At 39.6% G+C, this 13,266-nt stretch overlaps 1 protein-coding gene across 4 annotated transcripts in view; it reads left to right on the top strand.

Moving 5' to 3' along the window:
* Nucleotides 1-13,266, top strand: part of TMCC1 (transmembrane and coiled-coil domain family 1) — a 198,376-nt gene that overhangs the window by 17,542 nt on the left and 167,568 nt on the right. For all 4 annotated transcript variants that reach the window (XR_010885409.1, XM_067303557.1, XM_067303559.1 and 1 more), the window contains exon 2: nt 7,254-7,314. The gene's annotated coding sequence lies outside the window, so the exon portion shown is untranslated. The remainder of the gene's footprint in view (nt 1-7,253; nt 7,315-13,266) is intronic.

The raw sequence follows: 13,266 nt of genomic DNA, 5'->3' as shown, positions 1-13,266 counted from the left end.
ATCTTGCCCATGGAGCACAAGGTGCGGTTTGTGCAGATTCTTATTTTCCGGGGGAGATTATCCACTTATCTTGGGCCAACTTTTTAATGCCATTTGGAAGTTTTCTCACCTGCACAGACCATCAGGCAACCAGGAGCAATCGGGAAGTTCTAGAGTCTCCAGGTCTGAGCAGTCTTCTTAATGCATATGTTCTGGGCACTAGTTCCTCAACAGCCTTACTAGGAAGCTGATCTCAAAACTCAATGTTGTTTTGGGCTTTTTTTTTTTGCAGCTAAAATGTGTTTACAAAACTTTTCAATTTTCAAAAAGCATTTTCCAACAGAAACTTGTTCCAATGGTACATCCCCAGTTAGCTCTTACACATGGGATGTTCTTATTAAACTGTCAGCTGCAGCCTTCTAAATCACAAGCAGAAGCAAAGATTTGCAAGACAGGCAATACCTTCACTCCCGTGATCTGTGGTCAGTTGTACTGATTGTTTGACTTACCAATATCTCCTTCCAGACACAATTGGTGTCACTCTCTGGTTAAAATGTTGTCTAACTTTCATCTGTTCAATTTAGAATGCATATTTTATCAGAGACACAGGAGGTGACCTGATTACTGCATTTATTTCCATGCACATCAAGAAGATAACAAGAGGATGTGTTCCGTCATGCTGGCAAAAGCAAAAGAAGGACCAGTATGTGGAAGCTGAAGTTAAAAAATTTAGTTGAATTCACATTCCCAGCTATGAGGGTAATTAAACAGCCAGGAACTTTTCATGTATAGACTTGGAGGTTTAGAAATTAGATTCATTTTCTTTTGGCAGGAGAAATGTTTTAATAAGACATTTGAGGAAAAAAACATTTAGGGTGAAGAAAATGTTTTCCTCTGAAAATTCAAGGATCTTGGTGGCAGTGGACAGAGCTTCTGCTCAAAGGGCCAGGATCATCAGGGATCTCACCAACCCTTTCTCTGTCATTACAGGGGTACTGAGATCAATGTTTCCTCAGCCTGTAGCAGTCTGAGTTCTGGGAACAGAAGTACTTTAGTCTAACCAAAATTTTTGGACCTGATTTAAAGTATCTGGGTGAAACTTAATGACCCATGATTGGATTAAATTTAGCTAATGATTCTTTCTGGCCAAGGACTCTCTGAAAGTGGGAAACGCCCAGCAATAAAGAGCTATGTTCTAAGACTGCAATGCAGTCTTATTCATAATAGCTGTGCTTAGAAAGAGCAATATTACAGAGAGTATTGAAATGAGTCCAGAGAGTGTCTTCTGCCTGCACATCTGGCTATAGCAGCAACTTGATTTCAGATTCGCAAATGACGAGCAGGGCATCTCCAAAGGAGACGTTCTTTTTGTCCAGGCAGGACCTCCAGCACCCAGTCAGAACAGGAGCAGTAGCTCCGAACTGGCTTCTGAACATTCCAGATGAGCTCATGGTTACTGGTGCAGATGTGGTACACAGCACGAAAATGCATACAAATCCCTCATTCCAGTATGTAGGGACTAGGAATTCCCTTTCTCTTAGGAATACCCTCTGTGCCAGAATAAGCACCCTCTGTGCCAGTCTAATGCTAGGACAGACATCCTACACTGTTCAGGGATTCCTTTTCCCCAGGAGACAACTCAAGGAGAAGGCTTTCTGGATGTTTTGGATACAAAAATCAGACTCAGTTGAATTCTGCAGGGTGAAATTTGAACCAGAATACAAGCCTGTGTTTGCATTTTATAACCTTAATTTCGTAAAAGAAGCTCCCTTATCCATTGATTGAAACTCAATGTCAAAAATTGTTCAGGGAAGCACATGAAGAGAAGTCAGCTTGTTTTTATTGTCATTAAAATTTGCTTATTGACGTCTTTTGAGCTGAGGACTCTCTTTAGAGAACACAGGTTTTGAGAAGGATGTGATCCCACATTTCAAGTACACCCCCAGGCAAACCTTCTCAGTAGGTGCAAAGTTATATCTATAGTGCAATGCCCAGGACTTCCAGCCAAGCATCTCCCCCTTGGCTCTGACTTTTTAGGTGATTTGTGTCATTTCTGAGTAGTTTAGGAGGCACAGTGAATTTAGTAGAGCTCTAATGCTCTAATGCTGTTGTTCAAAGGAAAAAAGTTAAACACCTCGAAGAGTCTCTTGTCTCATGAACAAATGTCACAACTGGAAAACAGTCCCTTTTTAATATGCTATCTTTCTTTATAGTGTTTTCTGTTGCTTTTTTGGCCAAATTTGTTCTGTTTCATTTTCTCTGCAGGTGATTTTTCTATTTAAAAAATTTCTGGAGGTTTATTTTATAAGTGCTAATGTCCTTTCTTCCCACTCACTGCAGAATTACTCATGATTGCTTTGATCGTGGGTAGGAGGGAGAGTTTCTTTTCTCAAACTCCAGAGCCATTTTCAAATCCGGGCTTTGCTCTCTGCCATCCCACTGACAACCCAGGCTTGCCCAGAGCCTGTGGCAGCACAGGATTTGACTCCCAGCACCTGTGTACATCTGTGTCTGGGGCAAGAGTTGTGCACAGATGCCCAAGTACCACATTTCACACCTAAATACAGCATTTCAACAACACGGAGATCCTCAAACCCCTTGTCCAATTGCTGTCTGTTATCGCAGCTACTTCAAGTCTTTTGAACTTCTGTATCAACTCTGTTGATGAAGTCCCTAATTTTTTTACTTACAAGTGTATTCAAAGGGGCACCAGCTTCTGAAAGGGCTTCTACATGAAGAAACATCATGCCTCATCTCTCTCCAAATCGTTCATTGCTCAGACTGTTTGGCTCAACTCACTTCCTCTGTGTGTGCGGGACACTGGGTCCCCTACTTGTGCTGCGCGCTTGCTCAGCTCAGTGTCAGTGTCCCTAACAGGCTTTAAAAGTAGGTCTAACACTTGACATACATCTGTCTATTGGTCCATAAAAAGATCTTGAAGGCAAATAATGAGAAAATCTGCTGCTATCGCAGCTCTGATGTCTACTTGAAAGAATATAAATCCTTGTGTTTTGTGCTATCAATCAACTGTGACAGCATAGAGTTAGGCAGAAAGTTCTGCTTGGCAGATTATTGCAAAATGTCTATTTTGGGTATTTTTACATCTTCCCTGGGACATCTTGCTCTGGTCACTGTCAGAGATAGGTTACTGAAGCAAATTGGTGTTCTTTAGTATAGCCATCCCTTTGGTGATCATGAAATGTAGAAGTTGCTATGGAAACTGCTCTTCTTTTATTGAACTACAAGATAAAAAAATATTGTTGCGTGAAATTAAAGTGGAGCTTGCCAGTGTATTTATTACCAGTTTTACTGAGAGGTGCTGAATGTGTAAGTAGTTTGTCCTAGGTCACACAGCCATAGTGGCAAAGTCAGGAAAAGAGTCCATTCACTTGCTCCAATCGCTTAGAGAGCTTTTCCTTATTAAAACAGCATTGGTGTTTTAGATTTTTTTTTTTTCACATGAGGCACATCTTTCTCATTTAAAAGGTTGTCTACATGACATTACTTCTGTGTGTAAAGTGGAGAGAAATATCTCCACTGGTTATTTAAAGCACCCCATTAATTTGTATTAAGTGTACATTGTCACCAGGACTGTGGTTTCTAACTTCCTTCTCTAAACGATTGTATCCTCTCAAATGTCTACTGAATTGCAGCTCTTGCAATGACTGCAAGCCTGTGCTGTTCTGTCTGAACCTCCTCTTGTTAACAGTGTTGTAAATTAGGAATAACTTGGTTGCTTGCAGAAATGAGAGGCAAATCAGCTCTTTTGTTTTCTCAGAAGAATCTAAAAGCACAACTTATTTATATCACTCCTCCCAGTTTATTCTTTGAATGGAACTAATCGGGGAGAAAATGAAGGCAATGGGTATCGGTAGTAGGTGGGCAGCTCTCCCTCTTCCTGTGTGGTTGTTTCTAAAACAGCTTCTTATGCATCAGAATATGTAAATGGTTTGTCCTGCAGGAGGAGATCTGTAAGCATACTGTATTTTTGTGACAGGTATAATTCCTGCTTCTCTTCATCTTGATTTGTTTAACATCAGAATGCCAGAGTGGGTATAGTTGCGATCTTTATATGGTCGCTTTTATTAGACCAAATAGTATAGTTGGATGAGGCAGCCAAGCTCTCAGGAATACAGACCTTCCTTAGAGCTGAGGAAAGGCTTTTGTGTCTGAAGGTTTGTCTCCCTTCTTAGGACTGAAAAGGGACTTATGATCCCCCCAAATTGTCTGCTTTTTTCAACTATAGTAGTCACTATAATAGAAGATATTACCTCTAACTTACAAATCTTATATTAAATATTAATCATTTCTGGAGACAGGGTTCCAAAACAGATATATCAATCTAGTCCTCAAAATTCATTTGCTAAATTAATGAGCCTAAACAAATACTCAGTGGATTTAATGACATCTGAACTAAGTTTTAGAAACGCAGCCCAGGGTAGCCACAGCCAGCATTAACATAACTGAAATTCTTTGTGGCAGACATGCTCAACTAGACAAGCTTCACAGTGGTCAGCAGGCGAGCCTGTCACACCCCGGCTGGTTCTGCTGCAGATTGATCAAAGAACAGAGTCAGGAACAATAACGTATTTTCATTTTCCATCTAAGTGTTGACAGCTCTCCTTCTGAAGAAATCAGTCTCTGTTATGAACCTTGTAGAGTTCTTGGTCTTCGCTTCCCCACTCTTCAGGAAGGGCCAAACTAATGCCTTTTATCGCTGAACTCGCAGGTTTTCCATTCATTTTCAGTAGTTGAGAAGTTAAAATCTAGGAGGGGAAATGAAGGCAGCTCCTCTTCCATGGCCTTTCTTTGCTTCAGCATTGAGCCGTGGCCTTGGTGCTGCTGCTTTTCTCAGTTCAAACATAGGTGGTGGGAAATGTTGGTTTCTGATGTGAGCTCTGAGGCCTTTTCTGGAGTGGTTGCTAGTTAAAGCTGGGCAACTGAATTGGCCCAGAGAATCAGATGAAATCCCTGCAAGCTCTGATGGCTAATGCTGAATGTCACTTGAAGTAGGACTTGAAAATGGTGAGGAGCAAAAGTAAAGATCCTGCTTTGAAGCCTCTGGCACTTTCAATTGCCACCCTCTTCTTCCAGGATCCCAGAAATGGCGGAACCTTCTCTAACTGTAAGCCCAAGATCTTTGTAGTTTTGCAGACACTGCAGTGTTGCTTAGTCTCTTGAATTCCTTGAAACTAATAGGAATTCCTTTAAGGAAACTTCATATTGGGAGAGATTAGGTATTTTGTCTTAAATAATGAACAGGATGAGTATTGAATGAGATGAAGACATTAATTTCCATGCAGAGAAGCTCTTAATAGAATTACCGAGTAAATTCCACATGGAATGCACACAAGTCCCCTCACCTATTTAAATCCATAAAGGCCAGGAAGGCTATTATATTAGAGGGAAGGGGGTGTATCCCACATATCATTAAAACTGTTGCTAAAAGGAGTATAAATAACATGTTGCTTTTATCAGCTAAATCATTTTATAGTTTAATGAGGAAGCAAAACCAAAGCATTATGATGTTAATCCTACATATCGTTTTACTGACAGACTTTTCAATGCTAAACAGCATATTATGGAGTCAGAACTTGACAGGCTTAATTGTATACTTAAGAGTCAGTCTAACTCACAGTTTGTTCCTTCTGGGATAGTGGCAGTTTGGAATTAAAGATCTCAATGGATTCACTGTAATGTTTCTTTATTTTGTAATTATCTCTGCAATGTTTATGCAGGGTAATTTCTATAGCTTTCCAGTCAAATGGGAACCCTATTATTTAGGAAGAAAGTGGTCATCTTCAGAAAGAATGTCACTGTGTCTTGTGTCTTATTCCAGCCACAAACCAAATAATGTCACCTAATGAAAACAAGCCAGACAGAGCCCTATGGCACCAAGTACCAAAAACAACAGCTGCCCAGCCTATTGTTTTATCACAGTTGCTAATGACAGCACTCAAGAGATCCTTGTTCAGTTCCAAACAGGGAATTAGTCATTGGACAAAGCAAACTTGCCAGAATATTGCTTCTGAGCTGGAGCTGAAGTCATGATGTAAGAAGAAGAGATTCAGGAGGATTTGATTTGGTACGATAGAAATGGTGGACATCCAGCTTGCTTTTGAGCGGCAATTCTGATTCACTTTGTCTAGTAACTTGCAAGGTCATTTGGAGGTTTGAAAGTAAGAGATTACTGTTTGCCATAATAATAAAGGAGTAACATGCTATTTTGTTTCTTTTATGCTGTTCCTTTATACTTGCTGCTAACACATCCTAATTATGATAGAGGAACCATATTTGGGCATGAAAGGGAGCAAATTTGGGAGCAAGAGAAGAGAAAATAAGAGATGTAGTGTTTGTCATAAAGTATTTGAAAGTGCTGGTTTGAATTTTAAAATCTCCAGTCCTCAGCTTGCACCTACTTCTCCTTTCAAATTCAACACAGAGCACATTTGAAAATCCCACCTGCCAGTTTCTGCCTGGTCAGATGTCAAATATGCAAGGCTCAGAAGTTCCTGAAGATTGGACATATGTAATGTGTTCCCAGTGATCAGGGATCAGAGACCACAGTGAGAGTGCAAATAAGAAAAACACTGAGTAAAAACAGCATAAAAAGTTCCAGAACTGACCCTGCATAGCTGACTGTAGAATATCTTCCTCTTGAAATGCAGAGGTTTCTATAACAGCTTTTAGAATTTTATTTCTTGTTGTTGCTTTCAGTTGCTGTAAACAACAACCATTAATTTGTATAGATTATTCAGTAAAGTGACCTCAAGTCTTGCTTTAAGGATGCAGTGCAGATATGATTGACCTTCAAGTTGTCTGCATTGATCTGATAAGAAAGGGAATTGGAGCCAGTGACAGGCCCACATGAGCAAGTCAACTGCATGTGTGCCTTAAAATAAATAGCTCCCAGGAGCAGCTTTTCTTAAGGGAGGTGCAACCTGAAATCAGATGTAGAGAGGAGTTTTGAACAGGGAGCTGGTGCTACTAACAAAGTTAATTTCAGGTATCAGTCATGTCAGCTGAGCTGGCTGAACTGGATAATGGTTAGTTTAAGTACTGCCCCCTTCACCTCTATTGTTTCTGTGTGCCTGTGTGTATGTGACTGTATTACATGTGTGTATGTTACTAATGAACTGATTCTGACTTTTTTCAAATAGCTTTATTGTTCTAAGTAGTTACTAAGTTATTTGGTCTGCTCATTTTCTGATGGCTTTATTTTGCTCTGCATTTGGTACTCTTCCTGCAGTAAGACTGTTCATTTTCTCTTTCAGATTACTGGCTGTTAATGGAATCCTGTAATGCAGCAACACTGAAGATCAGAATCTCATTACGGTAATTACTATGAAGAAGTAAAACTGAGATTGTCAATCCCAAGAGACTTACAATGATATGTTGTAGGTGTATGAAATGACTGAGCAAGTGAGAGGATGGAGTGATCAGGTCAGCTGAGTTGGTCATAAGTATGATATTTCAAGGGTTTTGATAGTTGTAGATCATCATCAGGTAATTAAGGCTAGGTATAGTTGGTTTGTAAGCTTTCCTAAAGTGTTTCAAAAGGATTTGGAAGAAGGAAGACAGTCATTTTATTGATCATAGTGGGAATTCTTCCCATTCATAAGGACAGTCATATGAGAAGGTTGGTCTCTTGGCATTACCAGCAGGGTGAAGACATCTGGATTTTTTTTGTGCTCTGATTCCAGCATGGAGCATTTGTGGGAGGTTCTTAGCAGATAGTCAGTGACACAGTTTCCAGTGTCACTGTCTGTTAGCTCCACTGTGTCTGCAAAGCCTGTGAGCAAAAACAATAGTTAGGGCCTTTTTTGTTCTGTCATTTGGACTCATAACTAATGGCACCAGTGAAACTGGAAGCTGTTATTTAAAATCCAAGCCTTTACTGTGCTAAGGCTGTGGTTTAGTGGCCAGGAATCAGTTGGGAAAAGCTACAGCTTTTACCTGTCTGACCACAGAAGCCACCAGAGATCTAACACAGTGCTGAGATTTGCATGTTCCAAGTGTGTATTTAAGGATTGTTCAGAGCACAATAGGTCATTGAGTCCCTTCTTTGGAGGGTTGAGTGAATTATCTGGTTAATGTGAGGGAAGTTCATAGAGTACTTAATTTAGAACTGTTCCCTGTCAGTCATTCCTAGTCATTTGAATGAAGCTTGAAGCACATCAGAGAGACTTGGGGACTTAAGAAAAACAAAACAAAAAAACAACAGCAAAAAACACCCAGACTTATAAACCAATTGTTCAAGGAAGGTGATTTTCATGTTATACTACTAGTTATGTAACAACGAAGACCTTTGTGTAATTTGTATCTTTATAATAACTTTCCAAGTCATTGTAATAACAACAGACTTCTCCACAGGTGCTTAATGGGTTTGTTTACAAGTAAACAGCATGAAGTGAGAAGTAGTGGGTATTCAGCTGCCATTTTGGGACAGATTATAATTAAAGCCCTTCTGTAGGCCAAATATTGGGCATCATGCTTTATGGGACAATCAAGGTGCGTATGTGACCAGTGAGGTATGCTGTTGAGACCAGTACTGGCTTTTAGAAATGACTCCTTTGATCTACTTGTGGCTTTCTTTTCACATCTGCCCAGCTGGAACACTCTGCACATCCCAAGGGAGGGTGAGTGAACCTATAGCAGTAGAGTAAAAATTCCTCAAGTCATTTTATCCCTACTTCTGCTGAGAAGTCTGTAAGGCACAAAGTCTCTCTCCTTCTCAGCCCTTCTGTCACCCCTATCTCCCAGGCCTTTTGGGCTGAGCCCAGACATGGACAAAGATGCACTTAAAAGCAGTTAGAGAATGGCTTGTAGATGCAAACTACTGCAACTGATACAGTTTTATAAAGCACCAAGCTGGGAGACCACATGGTCATTTGGTTAGAATGGAGTTTGGGAATTGGGACAGATGTGTTCTATTTCTGTCTCTCCCACTGAATTGCTCTGTGACTCTTGGTGATGCATTAAGGCAAAAATCCAATTGTAGTTAAAGTCAGAGTCAGTCTTTCCATTGATCTTAACTGAAACTAGGTTAGGCCCTTAAATCCCTGAGTTTTGTGCTCTCTGTCCACAAACCAGGAGATAGTGGTACTAGACAGTGACTCTTGATGCTTGTGACAGACTTTGAAATTCTCAGATGGTGACAAGAGAAGTCAAAATCATTGTTAATAGTTATTTTTAGGAAGCAAGTAGAATTCACCAAGCCCAGTGGGTCTGGGATGCAAGTTTAATTCAAGAAAGTGGTAAAGAGAAAAGTTGAATTTGATTGCACTTCAGTGAAACTTTGGTGTAACTGTTTGTGATATGAACACTTTTCTGTCCCAGAAATAATGATGTGAAATCTTGTTAGATGAGCAGTTCCACAGGATTCTTTTCTACAGACCAATGATGACTTTTCTCCTCCTTCAGATACTAGTACTCGTTTGTACCTTTTCTTATCTATAGCTGCTATCAAATTTGAAATGTTCTGTGTTGGCACCTAAAATCTGGTATGATGGAACTCTAGAAATGCACTCCTGCAATGGCCAGAAATGGTCTTTGTATCCTTCAGTGCAGAGAGATGGCTGAATTTTATCAGTGTTTTTCATTTTGTGGTACCAGACCATTCAGTGTTTGGTATGATTTCTAAGGGATCAGTAAAAAGGTCATTAATAAAAGCAACCCTTTTGTTAGTAATTGTAAATTTTCTCTGTGATGATCTGTACCTCCGCTAGAAAATGCTTATAGAAGTGTAACTAGAATATGCAACTATAGAATGCAACTAGAAAAAGTCAAATTTCTTTGAGATCCTTTTTAGACCTATGTTTCAATGCCTGCATGATTCAGAGGCCCTCAGGGAAGATGCAGAGTTAAAACTTTCATAATTTTACATTTTTGTAGCTATTATTGAAAAATGTGACCCAACGTTTCTGCATTTTGAGAGAAAATGTCTCATCAGGAACAGGAAGCTGATGAACTGTTTCTCAAATATCTTTTGGAAGATCTCAGCAATAATCTATGATTATTTGTGAGCCTCCCCTGCTCATGTTGAATAAGCAGAGCTCAAATCTTATTGCATGGAGAAATTATGGAAATACCAAGGATTACTTGATAAACAGGTGGTGCCATTGATCATTAACTCCACTTTATAGCCATAGTATCTTTTTGTCATTTGAATAACAAATGATCTCTGAGCCAATACCAGAGTAAATCTTATTGACCTTTTACTACCGCTTGTGCTTTTATCAAAAAACAGTAACTTCATCTTCATTAGAATCACTTTCAGTTCTGTATGGGGCCAGATACTGAGCAAAATAATTCTATATGCATGTATTTGCACAGGAAGAAAGAAGGCATGTAGCAGTACTCTTTTTTTGAAGGTACATACCCGTAGTCAATACAGTCTGTAATGGTGAACTGAGAAACACTGCTACACTGATATTAAGCTCATGCTACCCACGTCTGTGTGTGTGTCACATAGATCAGCTGAAATGGGTTAAATTAGGTGGTTCATGTCTCCAGCTGAAGGTTGTTGCTTCTATCAGTGGTGGTTCAGCTACTCTTTAATATGGTTCTATGACAAGAAGCTCATCAGCCCATCCTACTTTCCTGGCTTCAATTATGTAAGCCTTTGTCACCTCTTATTTGGACAGGAGTAACTCTGGTGTAGCTAAGTGTGAGATGTTTACAGAGTTCTGTAGGATAAAGAGTTCTGTACATCATTCATCATTTCTGCCTACAAGCCCATCACCTCAGGTTCAGGGTCTGACAGGTCTTCCAAATAGTGAAAAGATTGTCTAAGATTCCTGGGTAAAGACCAGTATAAGACCCTGTGTAGACTTAAGTACAGAGAAGATCTTGCAGGGAGCTGCTTAAAGATATCTAGATTTTGCATTTCAGTCTCCTGTTTGTAGTGTGAGATAGGTGCCTGACTTAGAAAAAATTCTTTGCAGGAGTCCCAAGAAAAAATTAAATTATCCACTTAAACTGCTAGACCCCACACTGTTGATGACAGACCATGAGGTTTTTGCCTTTCAGAAGCAAGGCTTAACATCCATCTTGTTTGGGGTTAGAGCCACTTAATCCTATCAACTGCTGTTACCCTGGAGAGTAGATCCTAACTTGGTCTTGCACGGGGAGTTCCACACAGCATAGATCTGTACATGAAACTTCATCAAACCAAGGGAGAAGAGGCGTCTTGCATTCAGCACTTCCTGAGCACTTGGACATGGCAGACTGCTTGGTATTTGCACAGTGGATACAAGGAGAGCTCCGAAATATTGGTGAAGCTGGCTCTGAGTTAACAGTCCCTTTTCCTGTGTAAAGAGACCAGTATCAGCAATCAAGCCAGGTATAATATGCTCATTCTGTAGCCAATTTAAGTTGCAAGGTTATTAAATCCTTTCTCCCTCTGGTGACTGCAGACCATTTAATTACAAGATCAGTGACATGTAATGGTATAGAGCTTAGGGAGCTTATGAGATAAACAGTGTTTGATTACACAATGAATCATGACTTATTTTGACTTTTGCTTCAAAATACTGGTTACACGGTGTTTATTGTTTGGACCTTCCTAGTGCAATAATTTAGCTGTCTGCAGGACTACATCAGTTCCAATACCACTAAATTCTGGTGTTCAGAGTTCTCAAGTGCTTGACAGATTGACAACATAAGGAATAAAAGATATGAATGACTATGAATTGACAGTTACCTGATGAAACTTTAAAAGGTTCATCTTTCCCATTTAGACAAAAATGAAGTAGCAATGTTTGCTGAAGTACTCATCCTCTTGGGCACTTTTGTCTTTTGAAGATCTGACAATATATGTAGCAATGGCAGCTTATAGGTGCCGAGTCTGTCTGAGAACTGTCACCTCCCTTTGGGTGTGAGAGAGAAAGCAGAGTTCTATTATAACAGATGAATCAAATTCAGTCCTTGAAGCAGTGTGGATCTAGAATAAGTCTGTGATTTCAGCAGAACTTAGCTGCTATCTGGAAACCCAAGTGAAAAAACTGAGCCTTTATAAGACCAAATCTTAATATCCTACTACTAGTGAAGTGCCCCTAACTGAGTACTTACAAATTGACTGAAATGAGCATTATTATATCATCTTGCTTGATATCACTAGAGGTTGCTAAAGGTCTTTGGTTATTTAGTGTTTTTCTGCTTTGAAAGACATTAATTTCCTTGGTCATGTCCGTACTTCAAAGACACTGAGATAAACCAATAACTTATGAAGTGACTGCCCACATCATTTTAAACAGTATTTTTGCTGCAATATGGAGAGAAAAAAAGCAAATTAAGTTCATGTCTAGTGTCAAAAGAAAGTTTCTATATAATGTTGGTAGAGGAAATGACATGTTTTTGTGAAGCTTAGAAGATTCTGCAATAAGTCTGCTCACAAAGAAATCTCACTTAGGCAGGTTCAATGGAGCCCACAGCAGCTTTTAGCTGCTTTAAGATTTACCAGCTGGTAAAGCCTCTCTATTTAAAATTGACAGTGGCAGTATTTGTTGGCTTAGCAGAATCAAATTTCTGCCTGTCAAAACTCCCTTGACTGCAGGTTCAAGACTGAATCAGGGTTGGTGTTTAGACAGTAATTTTGATGGAGTTATATCAGGGATGAATTTACTAAAAAAAGAAAAATTAAAATTAAGGTAAGGGCTAAATGGCATGAGTGGGTGATGAATATGGGGCAGACTGGAAGTATATGTTTGTTGGGGTTTTTTAATGAATATAAAATAGTCTTGTAATAATTTCTGGTCCAGTCAGGAGCAGATTCCCAATCTGATACCTGATACAAAACAGCAATTCCTCTATCCCTCTAGTGGGATTTCTTTCCAGGATTCAGTCTGTGTCGCAGCTGTGGCAGGCTGACAGAGTTGACCAGATACTTTTCAGGGGATTTCACTTGCCAGTGCTGTCAGCCTGCCTAGAGCCCAGTGAAGCTGATGGGTGCTATATCCACTGAAGCTAAGGTTTTGAATTGAATTTGACTTGTGTTCCATATGACAGGGAGAACACAGATTTTAGGAATAAGAGACCAGATCTTCAGCTGGTGTAAATCAGTATTGTCTTGTATCATTTACTTTGCACCTACTGAAAATCTCTCATCTAGATGTGCTTTTTCTTCTTGGGGAGCTGTTTTCTATCTCCTCTAAGCAAGACAAGATTACAAAGTTGTAATACTGCTTTGAGCTGCATGGAAATGAATGTTTCACCTCTTCTTGTGAATCTGGTAATAGTCAGCATCTGAAAGAGCAGTAAAATAAACTTCTGTGTAAGAACTGTAGC

Source organism: Apteryx mantelli, chromosome 12, assembly GCF_036417845.1.
Source record: "Apteryx mantelli isolate bAptMan1 chromosome 12, bAptMan1.hap1, whole genome shotgun sequence".
Taxonomy (NCBI): domain Eukaryota; kingdom Metazoa; phylum Chordata; class Aves; order Apterygiformes; family Apterygidae; genus Apteryx; species Apteryx mantelli.
Note: the sequence above shows the minus strand (reverse complement) of the source record. Positions and strands in the feature narration are given on the sequence as shown.